Source organism: Pongo pygmaeus, chromosome 13, assembly GCF_028885625.2.
Source record: "Pongo pygmaeus isolate AG05252 chromosome 13, NHGRI_mPonPyg2-v2.0_pri, whole genome shotgun sequence".
Lineage (NCBI taxonomy): Eukaryota > Metazoa > Chordata > Mammalia > Primates > Hominidae > Pongo > Pongo pygmaeus.
The window spans coordinates 76,115,254-76,140,096 of NC_072386.2; the positions used below are offsets into that span (position 1 = coordinate 76,115,254).

The window sequence follows — 24,843 nt, forward strand, 5'->3', positions numbered from 1 at the left end:
TCTGAACAGGTTCTAGTTTGAGGCACTAAGGAGGATAAGGCATCAGTTTGAAAAGAGTCCTTATAAGAGAAACATGGATTCTGCTAAAATTCAAGCAAGAACAGACATCACATTTGTGGTGAAGCTTGAGTGGAAAAATGGTAACATCACTGATGCTTTACAAAAAGTTTATGGAGAAAATTCTTCAAATGATCATTTTACAAATGAATAACTTGTTTTAGGAAAGGATGGGGTCGTGTGAGGTGGCTCAAGCTTACAATCCCAGCACTTTGGGAGGCCAAGGATGATTGCTTGAGGCCAAGAGTTTGAGACCAGTTTGGGCAACATAGTGAGACCCTTTCTCTACAAAAAATAGAACATTTACCTGGGTGCAGTGGTGCATGCCTACAGTCTGAGCTACTTGGGAGGCTGAGGCAGGAGGATTGCTTGAGCCCAGGAGTTTGAGGCTGCAGAGAGTTACAATGGTGCTACTGCACTTCGACATGGGTGGCAGAGTGAGACTCTGTCTCTTAAAAGGAGAAGAAAAAGAAAGGACAACATTGTTGAAGATGAAGCCTGCAGCAGCAGACCATCCACATCAATTTGCAAGGAAAAAATTTTCTTGTTCATACCGTAATTAACAATACAAACAATAGCCATCATCACAGACAAAAGAACATCATTATTAGGACTGAGAATCAGCAGCACAAACAATAGCCAACATTCTAGACATTTCAACTGGTTCAGTTTACATAATTCTGACTAAAAAATTAAAGTTGAACAAGCTTCCCGCTCAATGGGTACCAAAACATTTGCGCCTGGGTCAGCTGTGGACAAAAGCAGAGCTTTCCATGGAAATTTTAAATGCATAGGATCAAGATCCTGAAGCATTTCTTCAGACTAGTAACAGGAGTTGAAACATGGCTTTACCAGTGTGGTCCTGAAGACAAGGCACAATCAAAGCAATGGCTACCAAGAAGTGAAAGTGGTGCAGTCAAAGCAAAAGACAATGGGTCAAGAGCTGAGGTTATGGCAACAGTTTTTTGGGATGCTCAAGGCATTTTGCTTGTTGATGTTCTGGACAATAATATCTGACTATTATGAGAGCATTTTGAGAAAGCTAGCAAAAGTTTTAGCAGAAAAACTCCTGGAAGAGCTTCACCAGAGAGTCTTTCTCTACCATGACAATGCTGCTGCTCATTCCTCTCAGCAAACAAGGTCAATCTTGCAAGAGTTTTGATGAGACATCATTAGGTGCCTACCCTCCAGTCCTGATTTGGCTCCGTCTGACTTCTTTCTGTTTTCTATTCTTAAAAAAATCTTTAAAGATCACCCACTTTTCCTCAGTTAATAACACAGAAAAGACAACATGAACATGGTTAAATTCCCAGGCCCCTCAGTTCTTTAGGGATGGACAAAATGGTTGGTATCATCACTTAGAAAAGTATCTTGAACTTGATGAAGCTTATGTTGGGAAATAAAGTTTATATTATTTATTTATTTATTTATTTAGACAGAGTCTGGCTCTGTCGGCCAGGCTGGAATGCAGTGGCACGATCTTGGCTCACCGCAATCTCCACCTCCTGGGCACAAATGATTCTTGTGCTTCAGCCTCCCGAATAGCTGGGATTACAGGCACACACCACCACACCTGGCTAATTTTTGTATTTTTAGTAGAGATGGGGTTTCACCATGTTGGCCAGGCTGGTATTTTTATCTTTTAATTCTTTTTTTTTTTTTTTTTGAGATGGAGTCTCGCTCTGTCATTTAGGCTGGACTGCAGTGGCATGATCTTGGCTCACCGCAACATCTGCCTCCCAGGTTCAAGTGATTCTCCTACCTCAGCATCCTGAGTAGCTGGGATTACAGGTGCGCACCACCATGCCTGGCTAATTTTTGTGTTTTTAGTAGAGACCGGGTCTCACCATGTTGGCCAGGCTGGTCTTGAACTCCTGACCTTAGGTAATCCTCCTGCCTTGGCCTCCCATAGTGCTGGGATTACAGGCGTGAGTCACCGTGCCCGGCCCCCATGACCTTTTTGAAGTCCCCTAGTATGCCTTTACACCCATTTCTAGAATGATTCCCAACATTCCTTCATTTATTCCTTTATTTATTGAATAAATAATTATTAAATGCTTGTCATGTATGTTCCAGGCTTTGCTCTAGTAATTTGGGATATATCAATGAACAAAGCAGGAAAGAAAAAAAAGGCAAAATCTCTGCCTTCCGGGAGCTCACATTCCCACAGAAGTCACAGGAAACAGCCAATGACCAGTAAGCATCACAAAGAAGTCATGCCAAAGAACCAGACAAATAGCTGGAAGGAAGTGGGGGAACTCCTTTGTGACGCCAAATGGGCCAAAGGGTTGCTGGGAGAACCAAGCCTTATTGTCCATCTTGCCTTCAGGATAATGTGAAATATGGCCTAATTTTTGAAGTATTTTTTTCTTAGAAATTTTACTGAATCCAAAATAAAACAAGAAGATCATGGTGGATATAGTTTCCAAATTTATTCTGCAATAAAACAGGTTTGAATCTAGATATACAAGCAAATAATATACATTTTTTGCAGAGTCCAGAATTCTCTTTTCTCAACACTAGATGGCAGTAGAGTTAAAGAAAAAACATCCCAGCAGTTCTTTGTACAGGGATTTGGTGATTTTTCCCATAAAGCTGCGATGAGGATGGACTCAGAGCAAAATCTATGTAAGTAGAAAGTTAAATTACAATGGAGGTGTGAAATGATGCTTTAACATGTCACACGCTCATTTTGGCAAAATGTGTTTGGGGCAGAACTCTCTCTCTCCCTCTCTCTTTCTCTGTCTGTGTATCTTTACAGGGTAAGCCTAGACAGCGTTAGAGAACCATTAACTCTGACTCCTAATACATGACGTTAACTTTAGGTTGGCGAAAAGTCAATTTAACTTTTTTTTTTTTTTTTGAGACGGAGTTTCGCTCTTGTTGCCCAAGCTGGAGTGCAATGGCGCTATCTCAGCTCACTGCAACCTCTGCCTCCCGGGTTCAAGCGTTTCTCCTGCCTCAGCCTCTCGAATAGCTGGGATCACAGGCGTGCACCACCAAACCTGGCTAATTTTTTGTATTTTTAGTAGAAACGGGGTTTCACCATGTTAGCCAGGCTCGTCTAAACTCCTGATCTCAGGTAATCTGTCCACGTCAGCGTCCCCAAGTGCTGGGATTACAAGCATGAGCCACCACGCCCAGCCAAGTTAACTTAACTTTATCCTTTAAAATTGCTTCTGGGTTTGTTAACTTTTTTTGATGCCATTTAACTGGTCCACTCAAGATTGGTAGGTCTCAGAGGACATTTAGTGTGAAAATGGGAAACTCTGAGGAAGTCAGCTCTTCAGTGGTGTTCAAATGTTTTAGCAAGAAGTTTAAGAGTAATGTTGTCAAGATGCTCAGAATATAACACTAAAAATAATGTATATATGGGAGAGGGGGAGATGAAGCAACTGTATTCAGCTACTAATATCGATGAACCGGGGCAGAGGGTGTATGGTGTTCATCCTACTATTCTTGTAACTTTTTCATAATTTTAATTTTTTTCAAAATAGAAAATAGAAACAAATTATCACAAAATGTGTAGCTTAATGCCTACAGATAATGGATGCATAGAAGGAATTACTATGTAGCATAATCACAACTACAGCAAATACACCGAACATATGAGTCTAAGAAGTCCTGGATGAGATGGATCTTTCTAGAAGGCCAAGTCTTGATTAGTGACTGGGCCCTGGTCTGGTATTCATTCGTTCCATCATCCAACTGATATTTATGGAAAAACTACTAAGTGTGAGACTATGAATAGGGGTTACTGCAGTGAACATCGTAGACAAAGTCTCTGCTCTCCTAAAGCTCACATGCAACTGGAAAGACAGAAAAAGGCAAATAAGCATTTAACAGATTGGGTGGTGATAAGTACTAGAAAGAAAACAGAAGCAGGAAGTTAAGATAGAGAGTGACAGGGTATTACTTTTACTTTAAATAGGGTGGTCAAGGTAGGGCAGCCTCTCTGAGGAGGGGACATGGGAGCAGAGCCCTGAGAAGTGAGGTGTGTGGACTTTTGTGCATATCTGGGAAGGATGTTCCAGGCAGAGCATGTGCCTGAAAAGCCAGAAATGGGCAAGCAGCGAGTGTGACTTCAATGAAGTGTGGGTGGGAGTCAGGTGGCAGTTAAGAATGGACAGGTACTAGAGCCAGATCTGGCTGTGTGGGCCAGCAAGTCAACACACATTGAAAATAAAAGCATCATTAATGCCTAACATTTATTATCAAATAGCTTTGTTTGGAAAATGGTTTGGTGGTTTCTCGAAAAGTTAAACAGCAATTCCACTTCTAGGTATATATACTCAAAAGAGGTAAAAGTAGTGTCCCACGCAGATACTGGCACACTCACGTTTATAGCAGCATTATTCACAAAAGCCAAAAGGAGGAAGGAAACTAAGTGTCCATTGAATGATGAGTGGATAAGCAAAAGGTGATAGAGACATACAGCAGAATATTATTGAGGCTTAAGAAGGAATGAAATTCTGATACCTGCTACGACATTGATGAAGCTTGAAGACGGTAAGCTAAGGGAAATAAGCTGGACACAAAAGGACAAATACTATATCATTCCTCTTATATGAAGTACTCAGAATAGGCAAATTTGTAGAGACAGAGAGTAGAATGGAGGTTACCAAGGGCTGACAGGAGTGGGCAATGGGGATTAGCGTTCAATGGGTATAGAGTTTCTATTTGGGATTGCGAAAAAGCTCTGCAGATGAATGGTGGTGATGGTTGCACAACACTGTGAATTTACTTGATGCCATTAAATTGTACATTTAAAATGGTTAAGATGATGTTTGTATTATGCATATTTTATACAACTAAAAACTTCATTGATTTTTCTTATTCATATTATCTACTTTATCCTCTCAAGGTAACACACATTGAAAATAAAAGCATCATTAATGCCTAACATTTATTATCAAATAGCTTCATTTGGAAAACGGTTTGGTGGTTTCTCGAAAAGTTTGCAAGGACTTTGAGATATGAAATGCTTTTTCCAGCAATATTAATTATCATTTTTTATCATGTTTTCTCTTTCTTCCCCTCAAAAGTAAAACATAGTGACACAACAAAATAGCGTTATCTATACTCATGATCACCAAGACCTTTTCTTAAGAAGACAATACATTAATAGATTAAAATCACATCAAGAAATACTTATTTATAAGAGTAAAGGATTGGAAACAAATGAAATGTCCATCAATTGAGAAATAGTTAAAACCTTTTAACCATTTGTTCCGCAGAATATTATGTGTCCATTAACATGATGATGACATGTGAAAATGTTTATGAATGAATTTTAAATTAAAATGTCAAGCTATAAAATTTTCTATGGAGTAGGATCTCATCTTGGTTGGAAGAAAAACACATTCTGGAGGAACTAAAAATAAAAGGTAATTTGCCAAGATGCAAAAGGTGCTAATCTCTAAGTGTGAGATATTATGGATGATATTTATTTTCATTATATTTTTATGTATTTGCATCCCCCCAGTTTTCATTATGAAAACAGGGAGAAAATGCAAATACATAAAAACATACAGAAAATTTGAAAGACTGATACAATGAACATCCATATACCCTCCAATTAGATTCAATAATTGTTAATGTTTTCCCATATATAGTTTTTTAACAGCCCAGATATCCCCAAGATCTCATACTTTTTCTATCATCTATCTATGTATTAATTATCTATCTATCTATCTATCTATCTATCTATCTATCTATCTATCTTCTATCTTCCATCCATCCATCCACTCATCTATCCATATTAGGAGTTGACAAATCATGGTTCAAGGCCAAATTTGGGCCATCACTTGTTTTTGTACAGCTCTTAATTAAAAAGGAGTTTTACATTTTAAACAGCAACATGTTATCTGATTATATAGGTACCTATAAAACAGCTTTGAATTTGCTTCTTGATCTTCATAGCCTAAAATATTTACCATCTAGTCCTTTACAGAAGAAATTTGCCAATTCCTGATCTAAACACACACCCACACCCACCCACCCTCCAAAATTTACTGAACCATTTGAAAGCAAGTTGCAAACATCATAACATTTCTATCTCAAATACTTCATTATGTATCTCCTAAAAATAAAGTAATATTCCCACTTAACTATAACACTATCACACCAAAGAAAATGAACTATGATTTCACAATATCACAAATACCCTTCTATATGCAAATTTATGTGATTGTATTTGCAAGTTTTACAAAATGAAATGCATAACTTTATAATAATAAATAGCAAATCTCTTATTAAAAGTCATATTTTTATAATCAACGTGAATTTTTAGCGTCAATTTTATTATTCGAGGGATTTAGGAAAGCTGCTCTAAACAGCTGATCCCCTGGACATTTCAGATCAAAACTTAATGTGTATTCAGGTCAAACAGCTCATATTCTATCAAGCATTTAGTACTGGTAGTGGTGGTACTGTTTGCTGTAGATGTTGGCAGGAAAAGTCAGGTTGTTGTGTACTCTTTTCTTTGTGTTCAAAAAAGTAATATCTAATATCCCTGAGAATTTTTAAAGCTGAGTGACTTGTACTTGGTAGTTTGTTTTACTATTCTTTCAACCATTTTTGTGTATGATTATAAATTTCCATAATAAAAAAGTACATATACATCAGTATAATAATAGACTTGATATATGACCTACATATACTAAGACAATGGCATTTAAAATATGTCAGAACCCTGAAACTTAGACGCGAAAATTGCATATGTGTTTGTATGCGAAAATTGTATGTGTGTGAAAATTGTATGTATGAATCTTTTATTTTAGCATAAGTAACAGCAATTGTCAAACAAAACACAGAAAGAAAGATCGGCTTAAATTTTGAATGGATTTTGAGAAAAGGCTACTTTATCCTTTAAGAGTCTTGTTTTTGTAAACATTTCATTTTTTTGTGGGATGTGAATCATGTGTTGGAATCACCTGATTTAGCTGTGGTATAACTAAGTCTGGAAGATTTTGGGGATACTCTGTTTTTAAAATTCCCCACCACCAATCATGATTATGGTTACATGAGATACGTGTCCTGAAGAAAGAGATCGGTGTCCCAAAGCTCTGGAGTTACTTAAACCATGTACTTTGTAAGCTCATCTTTGCTCTGTTTGAGCCATAATGTTATGTCTGCTTTCACCACAATCACGTGGCTGTGGAACTGGCAGGTCAGGCCCTCTTCCAGTGTGCTACAGTGTAGAATCTGCTTTATAAAGTAAGTTGAAAGATTCAATACGTTTCTTCTCCTTGCTTTAAGAAGAGCTCAAAGATAAACATTCTAGCACATTTTTTTTTTTTAAGTGGAGATTGGGCCAGGCGCAGCACTCATGCCTATAACCAGCACTTTGGGAGGCTGAGACAGGAGGATGGCTTGAGCTTAGGGTTTCAAGACCAGCCTGGGCAAAATAGCTGTCTCTATTAAAAAAAAATAAAGTGGAGATAATCATGCTGTGTTATTTAGTAAGGAAACATTTGATAATATAACATTTGGAAAACAGTGATAGTGAGCCCTTGAGAACTCTAATGGCTCAAAATGTAGTACTATTGTATTTTTACAAATATAAAACATAGGATTTTAATATGCTTAATGAAATATCAACAGAAAAGTTACTATGGAGTATTAAATCCAGAGCAGCCAGATGCACTTGAATTAGCATAAAAATAACCCATTCTTTTGGAAAGAAGTTGTGGCAAAATACTTCGTTCTGATTGAGTAGGAAGTGTACATTTATTACTTCTTCTTTGTATGTTATCCTTATTTTATGATAACATAATTTTGGCCTAGACTATGTAATTTGGCCCTTCTTTATTATATCAATATATAATTTTGTTTTTCTTTCTGTTTGGCTTCATGTGAGTTCATGAAGCAGCTTTTCACTTGTCAATGTCATTTCTCTAATGTGTCTTTTTTCCTTCATTCTTTCATTATACATTTATTGATCACCCATTTATTGATTTTATTTTAGTAGTTATGTTCTATGAATTAGTGAATACTAAACAATTGCTCATAGGGGAAATACAAGGTTAGATTCCTTTGAATCTCTGGTCACATTTTTTTGTCAACCAATCAATACATAACCTTGTGTTATGTGTGTTTCTGTTTAATGACAGCTTATTTAACATCTGTTTGATTTACTGACATTGAACTCATGGCCAACAGTGCTGTAACTTGTGCCTGAACAAAGCTTGTCTAACACATATATTTTCTCTGTAAATAACATCACAGCCTTCTTGTGCTTTGGCATGCTGCACAACACTTCATCACTATACTCAGGGCCATTTAAAACAGTGAGATCACCAACAAAAAGCACAAATTGTAAAAAATATGGCAATAGACAGACTGCAGGAAGAACACTTGTTTATGAGAGGTGGAACAAGGCAAAACAAAGCCTTGCTTATGTCCGCTGGAAACTTGCACATTGAGGGTTTCAACTTTTCACTGCTCTGTACATGCACATGTCCACAAAAGTGCACTAAACATGGATTTGAAAGTGACAAATTTCGGTGAATTCTCAAATATGGAATTTGTGAATAATGAGGCTTGGCTGTATTTGCAGTTACTCTGCTAGGTTCTGGGAACTCAATGATGAACAAGACTTAATTCTTTTGCTCAAGCAGCTCAAAATCAATTTCAGAGGAGGGATGCGAACATACCTAAATAGAATTCAGTGCAATAACCACTGTAATTGAGCTATAAGCAAGATGTTATATGAATTTTTGGGAAAAAGCACTTAACTCTCTAGTACTTATCATGGAATGATGAGAAAACCAATCAACTGGGAAGTCAGGCCTGGGCCAATTTTGGCCATGTTCCCTAATGAGTGTATGGCTACATCTAAGTCCTTTAAAATTTTGATTCTCAAACTGCTCACTGGAGAAGTGAAGACGGTAACACCCACCCTTCAGCACAACTGTGATGAAAGCATCTAATGCTATGCTTGGAAGATAGTTAAGTCCCCAGTTAAAGACTTAGGTTTGAAGCAGTAAAGGGCAGCTTTACAGAGGAGATGACATTTGAGCTGTGCCTTGAAGCCTGAGAAAGATGTCCACTGCTGGGAAGGAGAGCTTTGGGCTTGTAAGCCCTTTGTAGCTTTGTTCTTTATCATGCTCTGATCTAGCCAAGTGAGGTGCTAGGAACATAATAGTTACTCAGTTAATAAATGCTGACAGCTTGAGTGAGTAAAGGGTGAAGGATCCCTTTTTGATCTCTTTGATACCTGCTTTTTTGCTAGGCCACCTATTTTCATAGCAACATGTATTCTTGGTACATTATATATCAATCTTTGGAGATTTAGTCTGTAGAACTTTTTTTTTCTTTGAGTTGGAGTCTTGCTCTGTTGCCCAGGCTGGAGTGCAGTGGTGTAATCTTGGCTCACTGCAACCTCCACCTCCCGGGTTCAAGTGATTCTCCTGCCTCAACCTCCTGAGTAGCTGGGATTACAGGCATGCGCCACCACGCCTGGATAATTTTTTTTTTGGATTTTTAGTAGAGACAGGATTTCGCCATATTGGCCAGGCTGGTCTTGTACTCCTGACCTCAGGTGATCCACCTGTCTCAGCCTCCCAAAGTGCTGGGAGTATAGGCGTGAGCCACTGCGCCTGGCCTAGTCTGTAGAAATTGAACAAGAGAAAGTACATAAATTAGCTAGGAGTTGTATCCTCCCAAAATTGATTTTGAGTAAAAAATGTGGCTGGAAAACGAAAGACATGTGTCTTAGTTCATTTTGTGTTGCTACAGAGGAATACCTGAGGGTGGGTAATTTATAAAGAAAAGATGCTTATTTGGCTCACGGTTCTGCAGGCTCTACAAGAAGCATGGTGCCAGCTATCTTCAACAATCAGTACTTGTGGGGAATAATAAAGTGAGAACTCACTACTATGAGGATGGCAACAAGCCGTTCATGATGGATCCATTCCCATCATCCAGACACCGCCCACCAGGCCCCACCTCCAACACTAAGGATCAAATTTCAACATGACACTTGATGGGGTCAAATATGTGAACTATAGCAACATGATAAGAAGGAAAAAAAAGAAAAAGAAAGAAAAAGATGAGAAAATTTATGTGTGTGTGTGTGTGTGTGTGTGAGAGAGAGGGAGAATGCTTAAGAGAGACAGGTGACATGTAACAATATGGATAAATCTTAGCAATGTAATGTTAAGTGAAACAGTAACTCCCCCAAGAACATATGCAAACCTACAATCTGGAGACACGAGGTAGCACTGTAACCAAGAGATCAAAGCTAATATCACCAACAAGGGGCCTCTGAATGTGATTTCCTAAGAAGAACATAGCACCACTTCTGTGATATTTCTGCCCAAAATGCACAACCTGATTTCCATCAAAAGAGAACATCAGGAGAACATAAATTGAGGCACATTAATAAAATACCAGTCACAGACATGTTAAAACTCCTGAAATTCACAATGTTAATGTCACAAAAAGGCTGGAGAAATGTTTCAGATTAAAGAAGACTGAAGAGACACAACAACTGAACATAATACGTGATTCTGGACCAGATTATGTCCTTGAAAAAATTGCTATAAAAAAGTATTATTGTGACAATTGACAAAACTTAAACATGGACTATATATAAGATACAAGTATGGTATCTATGTTAAATTTCCTCATTTGTGGTTATATAAGCATTGCCTCGTTCTTAGGAAATACACATGGATATATTACGGAGTAAAAAAGTAAGATATATGTAACCTATTTTCAAATGATTTGTAGAATAATATATATCATATATTCATATAATTAATATATTTATATTACATATAATACTATATTATATTACCATATATTATAATTGTATATTGTGGTAAGGCTATTATAGAGTTGTTTATATTATCCTTGCAACTTTTCTGTAAGTTTGAACTTATTTTATTTTCATTTTTTTTTTTTTTTGAGATGGAGTCTCACTCTGTTGCCCAGGCTGGAGTGCAGTGGTGAGATCTCGGCTCACTGCAACCACTGCTTCCTGGGTTCAAGTGATTCTCCTGTCTTAGCCTCCCAAGTAGCTGGGATTACAGGCACACACCACCACGCCTGGCTAATTTTTTTTTTTTTTTGGTGCACCATTCCTGGAAGTACTGCAATACCAGGTCAATGCGTGGAGTGGATGGGGTAAGCTCCTATTCCATCTCCTATTTCCAAAAATCCATTTAATATATTGTCCTCAGATAGAGAATGTATCAGATATTAAACTGATAAGAACAGATACTACACTCGATCTTAGCCAAAAGGCTGAGAAGTGATGCCTGGCTAATTTTTGTACTTTTAGTAGAGACAGGGGTTCACCATGTTGGCAAGGCTGGTCTCGAACTCCTGATCTCAAGTGATCTGCCGGCCTTGGCCTCCCAAAGTGCTGGGGTTACAGGTGTGAGCCACTGCACCTGGTCTGAACTTATTTTAAGACAAAAGGTAAAAAATAATCTGTAAAATAACACTAGAAACAAAGAAAAAGAGTACATACAGCGCTACATCTTTTTACAAACCTAAAAAACTAGAGTAATTTAGATAGAATAGTTGAGTAGCTGGAATTAAGCTGTAGAATGAGAAAGGAGGGCATGGAGCCCAAGACTCAGCAAGCCGGTTACTCTGGGTGGAGTGCTTGCCGGTGGGGTAGCCAGCCACCAAATGGATTGCTGGAGGACATTGTTGAGCTATTTTTTTTTTTTTTGAGACAGAGTCTCACTCTGTCACCCAGGCTGGAGTGCAGTGGTGCGATCTCGACTCACTGCAACCTCCGCCTCCCAGGTTCAAGCGATTCTTCTGCCTCAGCCTCCCAAGTAGCTGAGACTACAGGCATCCGGCCACCATGCCCGGCTAATTTTTGTATTTTTAGTAGAGACGGGGTTTCACCATGTCGGCCAGGATGGTCTCGATCTGTTGATCTCATGATCCACCCGCCTCGGCCTCCCAAGGTGCTGGGATTACAGGCGTGAGCCACTGTGCCCGGCGAGATCCTCATTTTTGTTTCAGTGGTTGTTAGATTCATGGAAGGTTATTACATTACTAAAATCAAGCAATCAGAAAAAAACATGAACCAACTAATAGAGGACCATGCATGGGACCTAGTGAGACTGCCATGACACACACAATGTGATTAATCTGTTTGTTTTCATCTGAGGCCAGTACAAAAAAAAATACAGAAAGAGAGGAAGTAGGAGAAGAGAGATGGGGGTAGAGGGAAAGAAAGAGACTGGGAAATCAAGGAGTAGGGAAAGAAAAGTGTTTCAGGTTTTTTGAAGGAAAATAAATAATAGAACAACTCTGGAGATAATAAACTGGAACAACAGAGTGGGAAAAGATGTAGCAAATTTTCAAGAGACAATAAGAATGGATTGGAGGAAGCTGAAAGACCAAGAAATGGGAATGCTGAGGCAGAAAAAAGACTAAGTAGTATTTCTGAGCCGCAAGAGGGACACTCTGTCTCCACATAAGGGTGTCAGCCAGAGGGCTGGATTCCAGGAAAGGGTGATGTGGTTAAACAACAGACCAAGGTTTGGTCTAAAGGAAGGCTGACACTTAGCCAGCTGGGGTTTTCCAAAAACTTGGAGTGTTGTGGTCACTTCTGGCTTCTTCAATACTCCAGGCTATTAATTAGGAGGAACCGCTAGATTAACCTGCGGCCATAATCACCTCTGATGAGGGCTTATGTACAGAGGCTTATTGTCGGTAATTGAGGGGACTCCTCTGGGAGCTGCCATCCTGTTGCAGCCTTTCTGGTGCCCAGTGTGGGAATAATGCATGCTGGGAGCACACAAGGGAAACTGGGCTTGTGCAGGATGCAGATGCACTTACCAAGGAAACGTGTCACTCCCAAAAGTTGTACTGGAGCCTCTGGGTGCACAATGACCACTGACCAGTGAACAAGGGTGGGCCTTGTCAGCAGTAAAAGGACCAGGATATTTAGAAATATTCAAGCCATCTGGAGCCCGGCAAAATTCATTCCGTCCTTCTTGTCTTCTGCTCTATGGCCTCTGGACACAACCATGCCACAAACAAAACCAACCAAAGAAAGTGCCTCCACTGCGCGGGGAGGGGAGGGTCCCATTCACCTGGTGATTCAATCAGTCCTGGTGAAGAGGGAAAAGGAGCCTGCTGCGATCTGGCTCCTTCTGTGACTGCTCCTCACCTCAGGTGTGCTCCTGTCCTGCTAAGCTAACCCTAGATCCCTGAACAAATGAGGCTTTCCTCTCATCACCTGCTCCTTTTGGAATGTCCTTATTTCCCTTTCTTTGTCCACCTGGGGAATGAATACTTTTAAAAAAATTAAATGGATCATGAGGTCAAGAGATCAAGACCATCCTGGCCAAAATGTTGAAACCCTGTCTCTACTAAAAATACAAAAAAATTAGCTGGGTGTGGTGGCATGCACCTGTAGTTCCAGCTACTCAGGAGGCTGAGGCAGGAGAATCGCTTGAACCTGGGAGGCGGAGGTTGCAGTGAGCCAAGATCGCGCTATTGCACTCCAGCCTGGTGCCCAAGCGAGACTCCATCTCAAAAAAACCCAAAACAACAACAACAAAACAATTTAAACACTGTGTTGTAGTGGTAGTTTTCATATATAATGTTCCTTGATATTCTATGCCCTGCCCCATTCCGCATACACACAGGATTTCCCATGCCTTGGCAATCCCTCTTACACTCTTTGGATGTTTTTCAGAGAGCCCTTTACTACACTGGTTTATTTATGTATCTTTTTTTCCTCAACTTTTCTCCTTTGAGACAGAAAATTAAAATCAGTGCTCAATAAATGTTGGTTAAGTGAATAATAAGCACTAACCACAAGCCAGGCCAAGTAAGTGCCTTACACACCTTCCTTCATTTAAGCCTTCACGCAGCCTATCAGGTGGTGACTATTATTATTAATCCTCTCCTTACAAATGAGGAAATAAAGGCTCAAAAAGGTTAAGCCATTTGTCCAACATCATGTTACTATTATTATTATTTTTAATGCATCATTCAAATGACACCAAGATCATATTACTGTTAAGTTGTAGAAATTGGATTTAAACCTAGATAGTCTGACTCAGCATCCTCCCCCTTAACTCCTGCATGGTGCTGCCTCCTGAATAATTAAGAGTTATAAGTTTGGCCAGGGACAGTGGCTCACGCCTTTAATCCCAACACTTTGGGAGGCTGAGGAGGGAGGATCGCTTGAGCCCAGGAGTTAGAGACCAGCCTGGGCAACATAGCAAGATCCTGTCTCTACAAAAAAACAATTAAAAATGAGCTGGGCATGGTGGCATGTGCCCAGCTCTTTGAGGGGCTGAGGCAGGAAGATCACTTGAGCCCAGGAGTTCAAGGCTGCAGTGAGCTATGATTGTACCACTGCACTCCAGCCTGGGTAACAGAGTAGACCCTGTCTCCAAAAAAAGAGTTATAGGTTAGTCAAGATACCAAAATACTGGGCTTTTCTACACTGCAAGTATTTCTAGGCTCAGTGTAATTGCAATGCAATGTTTAATCGTGATGGATGTATATGAAATCTAAGACACAGACTTTGCCTCAAGGAGTTGGTGAACCATCTGAGAACCTTCAACTACTGTTGGGAATGATTGGTGAATGATGTAAAGTATTATGAACTACCTGCTACATATTTTGGTGCCTCTGGGTACAAGGCACCTTGCTATATATTGTGAGAGATTAAAAAGATCAATGAATACAGTTAACTATACCATCCTACCATCCTAGTTTTCCAGGATGGAATGGACTTTCTTTTTTTTTTTTTGAGACAGCATCTCACTCTGTCGCCCAGGCTGGAGTGCAGTGGTGTGATCACGGCTCACTGCAGCCTTGACCCACCAGACTCAAGTGATCTTCCCACCTCAACCTCCCATGGGGACACACCACCATGTCCGGCTAATTTTTTTTTTTTTTTTGAAAAGACAGGGTCTTGCGAAGTTACCCAGGCTTGGACTGGATTTTCTAAAAAATAAAAGTTTACTGAGATGTAATTCATATACTATAACACTTTCCCTTTTAAATTTATTGTACAGTTCAGTGGTTTTAAGTATATTCACAGGTTTGTGCAACCATCACCACTATCTGATTTTAGAACATTTTCATTACCCCAAAAGGAAACCCTATACTCATTAGCAGTCTTTTTTTTTGCTCCCCGACAACAACTTTCTGAGCTACTGACAATCATTACTCTACTTTCTGTATCTGTAGATTTGCCTGTTCTGGTCATTTCATATAAATTAAATCATGCAATGTATGACCTTTCATGACTGGCTTCTTTCACTGAGCATAATGTTTTAAGATTTATTCCTATTGCAGCCTGTGTCAGTGTTTCATTCCTTTTTATGGCCAAATAATATTCTTTTATACGAATAATCACATTTTGTTGATCCATTCATCACTTGATGGACATTTGAGTTGTTTTCACTTTTTTGCTATTATGATTAATGCTGCTATGAACATTTGTGTACCAGTTTTTGTGTGGACATAGGTTTTGATTTCTTTTAATAAATAAAATTCTCTTAAGAAATCAAAGCCCACCTGGGGGTGGAATTGCTGGGTCATATGGCAACTCTATAACTTTGTGAGGAATTGTCAAACAACTTTGAAAAGTGGCTGTACCGTTACTTTGCTACCAGGAATATATGATGGTTCCAATTTCTCCACATCCTTCCCAACACTTGTTATTATATATCTTTTTCATTATAGCCATCCTAGTGGGTGTTAAGTGGTAAAACTCACTGTGGTTTCAATTTGCATTTCCCCATGATGATTTGCTTAATGATGTTAACATCTTTTCAATTGCTTGTTGGTCATTTGTATATCTTACTGGGGGAAATGTCTATTCCAATTCTTTGCCCACTTTTTTTTTTTTTTTTTTTTTTGAGATGGAGTCTTGCTCTGTTGCCTAGGCTGGAGTGCAGTGGCACGATCTCATGTCACTGCAACCTCCACCTCCTGGGTTCAAGCGATTCTCCTGCTCCAGCCTCCTGAGTAGCTGGAATTACAGGCCCCCACCAGCACACCTGGCTAATTTTTTTTTTTTTTGTATTTTTAGTAGAGATGGGGTTTCACCATCTTGGCCAGGCTGGTCTGGAACTCCTGACCTCATGATCCATCCACCTCAGCCTCCCAAAGTGCTGGAATTACAGGAGTGAGTCACCACGCCTGGCCTCCTTTGCCCATTTTTTAATTGGGTTGCTTGTATTTTTATTGTTGAGTTGTGGGAATTCTTCATTCATTTTGGATGCTAAACCCTTATTTGATATATGATTTGGAAATATTTTCTCCCAATTATGTAGGCTGCTTTTCCACTTTCTTGATAATGTCCTTGATATACAAAATATTTTAATTTTGATGAAGTCTGATTTATCTATTTTTTTCTTTTGTTGCTTGTGCATTTGGTGTCATTGCTAAATTTGAGGTCATGAAGGGTTTTCTTCTAAGAGTTTTATGATGCTAGCTCTTATTCTTAGGTCATCGATCCATTTTTTTTTTCTAAATTAACACCTTGCTGTTCTATTTTTTTCTTTTTTCTTTCTTTACTACATCAAAATTTTTTATGATCCATTTTAATTTTTGTATATGCGGTGTGATAGGAGTCCAACTTTATTCTTTGGCACATAGATATCCAGTTGTCCCAGGGCCATTGTTGAAGAGACTATTCTTTTTCCACTGATTGTCTTGGGCATCTTTGTCAGACCAAAACCAATTGGCCATAGATGTATGGATTTATTTCTGGACTCTCAACTCTATTCTGTTGATCTATATGTTTAGCTCTATGCCAGGAGCACAATGATTATTTTCAGAGATGGGGTCTTGCTCTGTCCCACAGGCGAGAGTGCAGTGGCATGATTGTAGCTCACTGCATCACTGCAGCCTCGAACTCCTGGACTCAACTGATCCTCCCACCTCACCCTACTACATAGCTAAGCCTACAGGCATGTGCCACCATGCCTAGCCAATTTTTAAAGTTTTTTTTTGTAGAGATGGAATCTCACTTTATTTCCTAGGCTGGTTTTAAACTGATTTCAAGCAATCCTCCTGACTCAGACCCCTAATGTGCTGGGATTACAAGCATAGGTCACTCACCTGGCCCACACTGTTTTGATGACTGTAGTTTTGCAGTAAGTTCTGAAACTGGAAAGTGTGAGTTTCCCAACTTTGTTCTTTTTCAATATTATTTTGGCTATTCAGGTCTCTTGCATTTTCATATGAATCTTAGAATAAGTTTGTCAATTTCTGCAAAAGAAAAAAAATACAGCAGGGATTATGAAAGGGATTAGGTTGAATCTGTAAATCAGTTTAGTGAATATTGCCACCTTAACAATATTAAGTCTTCTGATGCAGGATGTGTTTCAATTAATTTATGCCTTCTTTAAATTTTTTAAAAAATAATGTTTTGTAGTTTCCAGTGTATAATTCTTGCATTTCCTTCATTAATTTTTTTGTAGTTCCTCTTTATTCATTGTATTTATTTATTATATTATTTTTGATGCTATTAGAAAGTAAATTTTTTAAATTTCAGTTTTGTATGGTTAATTTATAGTATATAGAAATACAATTGATTTTTGTATATTGGTCTTCTATTCTACAACCTTGCTAAACTCATTTGCTAGTTCTAATAAATTTTTTTTTTGCGGATTTCTTTGGATTTTCTACGTACGACATCACATCACCTGTGAATAGAGATAGTTTTACTTCCTTTCCAGTGTGGATGCTTTCATTTCTTCTCCTTGCCTACTTGCTCTGATTAGAACCTCCAGTACAATGGTGACTAGAAGTGGTAACAGCAAACACCTTTGTCTTGTTCCTCTTAGGGGAAAATATTCAGTCTTTCATAATTAAGTGTGATGTTAACTATGAGATGTTAGTAGATGTCCTTCATCAAATTGATAATGTTTCCTTCTATTTCTATTTTTTCAGTGTTTCTTATTTTGAAAAGTTGTTGAATTTTGTTAGTCTATTGATACGATCATGTGTTGTTTTTCTTCATTTCATTAATGTGGTATATTACATTGGTTTATTTCATATGTTAAACAGACTTGGCATTTATATTATGACTCACACTGGTCATGGTGTATGATCCTTTTTATATATGACTGGATTTAGTTTGTTAGTTTCAGTTGAAGATTTTTGTGTCTGTATTGATAGAATGATTTGGAAAGTGTTCCTTCCTCTTCTATTTTTTTCTTTGGATGAGTTTGAGAAAGATTGTTAATTCTTCTTTAAATGTTTGGTAGAATTCACCAATGGGCCTAGACTTTACTTTGTGTAAAGTATTTTCATTACAGATTCAACCTCTTTATTTATTACAGATGTATTCAGATTTTCTTTATAAATCAGTTTCAGTAGTTTGTATCTTTCTAGGAATTTGTCCATTTTATCTAGGTTGTCTATTTTGTTGGCATACCGTTGTTCATAGTATTCCCTTATTATCCTTTTAATTTCTGTAAGGCTGGGAGTGATGCCCTCTCTTCCATTCATTTTTCATTATATTTTATTTTATTTTTAAAATTTAATTTAATTTTAGGTTCTGGGATACATGTGCAGGACGTGCAGGCTTGTTACATAGATAAACGTGTGCCATGGTGGTTTGCTGCACCTATCAACCCATCACCTAGGTGTTAAGCCCCACATGCATTAGCTATTTATCCTGATGGTCTCCCTCCCTGCGGCCCCATTCCTAGTTTTAGTAATGTGAGTATTCTCTCTCTCTTTTGGTCAGTCTAGATATAAGTTTGTCAATTTTGAATTTTCACTCTTGTTTTTATTAATATATTCTCTATTTCATTTATTTTCATTCTAATCTTTATTATTTCCTTCCATTTTGCTTTGGGTTTAGTTTGCTCTCCTTTTTTCTGGTTTCTGAAAATGGAAGTTTAGGTTAGTGATTAGTGCTATTTCTTCTTTTTAAATATAGGTATTTATATAGCTATTAATCTCTCTCTAAGCACTTCTTTAGCTGCATCCGTAAGTTTGGCATGTTTAATCTTCATTTTCATTTATTTCAAACTATAATTTTCCTTGTGGTATCCCTTTTGATTTACTGGTTATTAAGAGTATGTTGTTTAATTTTTACATATTTGTGAATTTTTCAAATTTACCTCTAATTAATTTCTAATGTCATTACATTGTGATTGATGAACATGCTTTGTATTATTTCAATCATTTAAATTTATTAAGGTTTTCATCATAATGTATGGTTTATCCTGCAGAATGTTCCATATGTATTTGAGAAAAACGTGTATTGTGCTGTTATTGGGTGGAGTGTTCAATTTATGTCTGTTAGGTCAAGTTGGTTTATAATGTTTGCTTAGTCCCTTTGGGCTGCTATATAATAAAGTACCACAGACTGGATGGCTTATAGACAACAGAAGTATATTTCTCATAGTTCTGGAGGCTGGAAATCTGAGATCAGGGTGCCAGCCTGACTGGGTCTGGTGAGGGCTCTCTTCCAGGTTGCAGATGCTGACTTATTGCTGTACCTCTTATGTGGCAGCAAGATGGTGAGATATCTCTTTGGTGTCCTTTTTATAATGGCACTAATACTATTCATGAGGACCTCACCCTCATCATCTAATTACCTCCCTAAAGCCCCATCTCCTAATGCCATCACATTGGGGGTTAGAGTTTCAACATATGCATTTTTGGAGGACAAATTCAGTTTATTGCAGTATTTTTCAAGTCTCCTATTTTCTTATTGAAACTGGGTAACTGAAACCTCCAACCATGATTACTGAATTATCCATTTCTTCCTTTAGTCCTGTAAGTTTTTGCTTCATGGATTTTGGGACTCTGGTATTAGATGCTTATATGTTTATAATTGTTAGGTCTTTTATCACCATAAAAATCTTCTTTGTCTTAAAGTCTATTTTGTCTTCTATTAATATGGGTCTCCAGCCCTCTTTTGGTTATGGTTGCGTGGTATCTTCTTACTTTTAACCCCTTTGTATCTTTAATCTAAAGTGTGTCTCTTGTAGACACAGTAGAGTTGGATCTTTTTTTCAAAAAAAATCCATTCTGTTGGCAGGGCATGGTGCTCATGTCTGTAATCCCAGCACTTTTGGAGGCCGAGGTGGGCAGGTCACTTGAGGCCAGGAGTTAGAAAACAGCCTGGCCAACATGGTGAAACTCCGTCTCTACTAAAAATACAAAAATTAGCCAGATGTGGTGATGGGCACCTGTAGTCCCAGCCACTTGGTAGGCTGAGGCAGGGGACTCGCTTGAACCTGGGAGGCGGAGGTTGCAGTGAGCCAAGATTGTGCCACTACACTCCAGCCTGGGTGACAGAGTGAGACTTTGTCTCAAAAAACAAACAAAACAAAACCCATTCTGTCAATAACTGTATTTTGATTGTAGTGTTTAATTCATTTACACGTAATATAATTACTAACAAGGTAGGATTTATGCTTTTCATTTAAATTTTTTTCTATATGTTTTATGTCCTTTTTGTTCCACTATTTCTCCATTATTGCCTTTTTGTGTTAGAAATTTTTTAATATACAATTTTGACTATACCTCTAAGGGTGTTTTAAAAAATCTCTCTTAATTCTCTTGCCATTCTTTTGCTATATATTTTGAATTATTTTCTTAGAAGTTGCACTGGGGATGACAATTAATATTAATTAATTTATAATTAATAAAGTAATCTAGTTTGGATTAAAACCAATTAAATTTTATAGTATATAAAACTTTGCTAATAGACTGTATTTAATGTAATATTATTCTTTTCAAGAAAGTTAGGTTGTTAAGTATGATTTATTTTTTATACCTTTTTAGGACTTTTCATATCATTCTATGTCAGGCCATGTATTTCTTACTTCAAATAATTTCTAATGTAGTTGAGGAGAAAACCAAACATATGTGAAAAGTCAGATGGCAGTCAAATCTTTAAATACTAATTCAAGGCAATAACAGATATGAGTAGCAACTCTAGATAGAAAATGTGTAGTGGCTTCATGACAGGATATTTCAGAAGATCAGTTGATGTGAAACCCATGGCCCAGGTTAGTCAAGGAACACTTCATGGATTTGCAATTTGACCTTAGTATATGTGGAAGTGCACAAACTCGTTGATATGTAAAGAAAATAAATGGGAACTCACCAAGCTAGCTTCTGACTTTTCAGTGAGGTCATCTGTCTACTTCTGTATCCACAGTACCCACAACATTGCCTTACACATTGTAGGTGCTCAGAAAATATTTATCAAATGATCAAATGAATGCATTTGGTTAAATAAATCAGTTAGGTATGGAATTGGAGCTTTGCAAGAGAGGACATATATTCTGGAGCATCAGCTTTGGACCATTTGCTAGGTAATTGATAAGGGGGAAACAGAGCTAGTAAGGCATCTGAGTCACAATTTGCTGCTTTCTTTCTTTTTTCTTTTCTTTTTTTTTTTTTTTTTTTGTAGAGACAGAGTCTTGCTCCATTACCCATGCTGGAGTGCAGTGGTGCGATCTCGGCTCACTGCAACTTCCTCCTCCCGAGTTCAAGCAATTCTCATGCCTCAGCCTCCTGAGTAGCTGAGATTACAGGTGCGTGCCACCAAGCCCAGCTAATTTCTTTTGTATTTTACTGGAGACGGGGTTTCGCCTTGTTGCCCAGGCTAGTCTCAAACTCCTGAGCTCAGGCAATCTGCCCGCCTCGGCATCCCGAAGTGCTAGGATTACAGGCATGTGCCAGCTTGCTCCTTTTAAGAGGAGTTCAATTGCTGGTATCATTCGGCCATTATTCCTATTAGTTTTTGAGAATCAGAGAATGCCACAGTTTTCATTTTTAATTAAAAATCTGTGCATCTATAGTCTTTTTCAGAGAGTTCAGGGAAAAAGGACTTATAGGGACACTATGAGTTTGTACAATTCAGTAACTGAAGAACAGAGTGGCAAAAGTTCTTCAAATACAGAGAGAAGAGATGCTAGGAAATGCATCAGAAACATTATTTGAAACATCTAAAATGTTTTTTTTCCTTAGTTTCCTATATTTAATTCTTTTTTTCCCTATATTTAATTCTTGATTCTCCATGGTAGTCAACCTCAGAAAATTTCAGTAGTTTCAAGAATTATCACATGAACAGTTTATTTTTAAGGTTTTAAGCATTTTTTTTTTTTTTTTTTTTTTTTGCTCTTTAATGTGATCTGTTGTTAACAGTTACCATAAATCTTTACTTAAGATTTACTTTAAGAGACTTGCACCACCCTTCTATTTTTTGGTCATTAGAGACTTTCCAGCGAAAATGCTAGAAAGCTAAATAAAGACTAAAAGGCCGCTTTCTGGTTTAAATTCATCTGTACCTGCAGCTGCAAAGCCAGCAGAGGGAGCAGTGTACCTATTCTTTGATTTCTGGAATTGCAACTACTTGGATGGACTGAATTTCAAACAATCTACATAATCAAGACTATTGAATCCAGAGAGAGGGAGTCTGGGGCTACAATTTGTTTGTTTGTTTGTTTGTTTGTTTTGGCAATCATGGCTTTATGTTAGGGTATTAGCAGAGTTATAGAGTTGCTTTATTACATTGAGGAACTTTGATGAGGTTGCTGCGTGAGGACTGTTCTTCCGTTTTGCTTCCTTTAACTAAAAGTCATTTGAGCATTTTGTACCAAGTACACAAAAAGCTGGCTGAGTAAACTCATTAAGTGGATTAGATTCTCGGTATTCAGGATAGCTTGCGCAACCGGGTGGGCATTTTTGCTAATCCCTGCAACCTTTGATGTGGCTGCAGAGTGGGAGCTGGGATGAGTTCTTCCTCCCTGACTCACTGGTTTCCACTCCACGAGACTCCAAAGTCTGTCCCGCACTGTCTCCCCAGCTGACTTAGCAGAGATAGGACCCCTCCTGTTCTATCTCATCTGACTCACTCCCACGGAGTTATTTTTCCTTAGCGACAGGGACATGGGCTGAGCAAAGGAGGCAGCACTCCTGCCTCACCACCCCACCCCCTTTAACAACTGTTGTTTTATGTAGCATTTTACTTCTCTTTTCACCATTGGATTCTCCCCGTGTTTCTAGCTACCAGCTCATAGCTTAGGTGGGGTTCTTTTCTTTGTCTTCACTTACCTTTTTTCATTGAAACAGATGCTTTAGCAATATTATCAGCCCATCTTTGCTAACTTTTTTAATTCAATTCTTTTGTTTTTTTAATTTTTTAAAAATTTGAGAATGAATCTCACTCTGTCGCCAGGCTGGAGTGCAGTGGTGCGATCCCGGCTCACTGCAACATCCGCTTCCTGGGTTTAAGCGATTCTCCTGCCTCAGCCTCCCAAGTAGCTGGGACTACAGGCACACACCACTGTGCCCAGCTAATTTTTGTATTTTCAGAGGCGGGGGTTTCACCATGTTGGCTAGGCTGGTCTCAAACTCCTGACCTCGTGATCCACCCTCCTCGGCCTCCCAAAGTGCTGGGATTACAGGCGTGAGCCACCGCCCCCGGCATGGTATTCGATTATTTTGACAGTAGCTCTTGGTCTTGTGATATCTCTTCCATTTCTTCAACAGGTATTTATGTCTTTCCATTTCTTTTTGTTTTTGTTTATGCCTTCTCTCTCCAGCTAGAATGTGAAATAATACCTGTGGCTGAAAAGAAGCTCTTTTGACCCAGGATCCTGGTCCTCTGCATAACAGTCAAGACCATTCTCATTTGCCTGAAAGTGTTTTAGAGAAGAAAGAGAAATTCAGGACCAATCAGCAATTCCCTTTTCCACTCTTATGAAGAAAGAAAAAGGATTTGTGTTATTTGAGATTTAAGTTACTTCCTTTTTTCCTATGGCAGGTTTTGGTAAATGCCCAACTCCAATAATATGTTAACATTTTCAGAGTCAATCTGGGTTATAAGTAAATAAACTCTGTTTTGATCTTGTTCTCGTTGGCTCTTTTTTACTGTCACTTTTAGGCCTTTTTTGAAAGGAGGGAGAGACATTCTCTACCAGGTCAAAATCTGCCCTATGCTTATTCCAGATCAGTATGCTTGGTCCAATACTCAATCACTAATCACTCACGTGACATGCTGTGTGAGTGAGACTAACTTTTGGCTATTCTTAAAGTATAGCTACAGTGACAACATCATTATGAATGCCTCTGGCTACTGTATTCAGAAAAGATACTAAGTGTAAGAATTTTGGAAAGTCAGCTTTATCCTTTAAAAAGGTGATAGTTTGTGATTCCATTTGCTTTACTCTTATTTTGCACTCTGTTCAGAGATCAAGAAGGGAACTGGTTACCATTTATTGGTGCCTCTCAAACCCCTCCATGTCAAGATAAGATGGGAAAAGTTGAGTTTTGAGGATTTGGGGAAGTCGAGTAAGTCTGGTGAGTGGGGAAAGCCAAGGTTAGGGCAGTCGTGGTTAGCGATGGAAGAACTGAGGTAGAGAGCCTGGAGTGAGGGATCAGATAATGAGAGGAGGATTCCAAGTGTGGCTGATGCCAATGGGGGGTGAAGACAGAAGTCTAAGGAGTTATGGAGAGTAAGGACAAAAAATGAAAGTGCCACGTCTGAAGAATCATTACTATTGACTTGAGAGTTTTCAAGTTTGGTGAAAGAACTTCAATGAAGCATTCTACTCTCAGAAATTGAGATCTTACTACTGCTTTAGTGACTATTTTATCTAATATTTTTACAGCAACTCTATCATTTGTTTTGTTGGTACATGCTTAGTATATATTTTCCCATGTTTTTCAAATGTTGTATGTCCTTTGGTTTTAGATGTTGGATAGAGTGAGTTCTAAATTTCTCTTCAAAGAATCAGTATGTCAGTATGGTCAGTTTTTTGTCCTCCATTTTAAAGTGTAACTTCCTTGTAGTTTCAG

General features: G+C 38.3%; 1 non-coding gene across 1 annotated transcript; it reads right to left on the reverse strand.

Annotated features, from left to right (window-relative positions):
• Positions 1-11,131: 11,131 nt before the first annotated feature.
• On the reverse strand, positions 11,132-11,322 carry LOC129044802 (U2 spliceosomal RNA). Its single transcript, XR_008504792.1, has one exon. It is a non-coding gene; the product is annotated as a U2 spliceosomal RNA (small nuclear RNA).
• Positions 11,323-24,843: the final 13,521 nt, after the last annotated feature.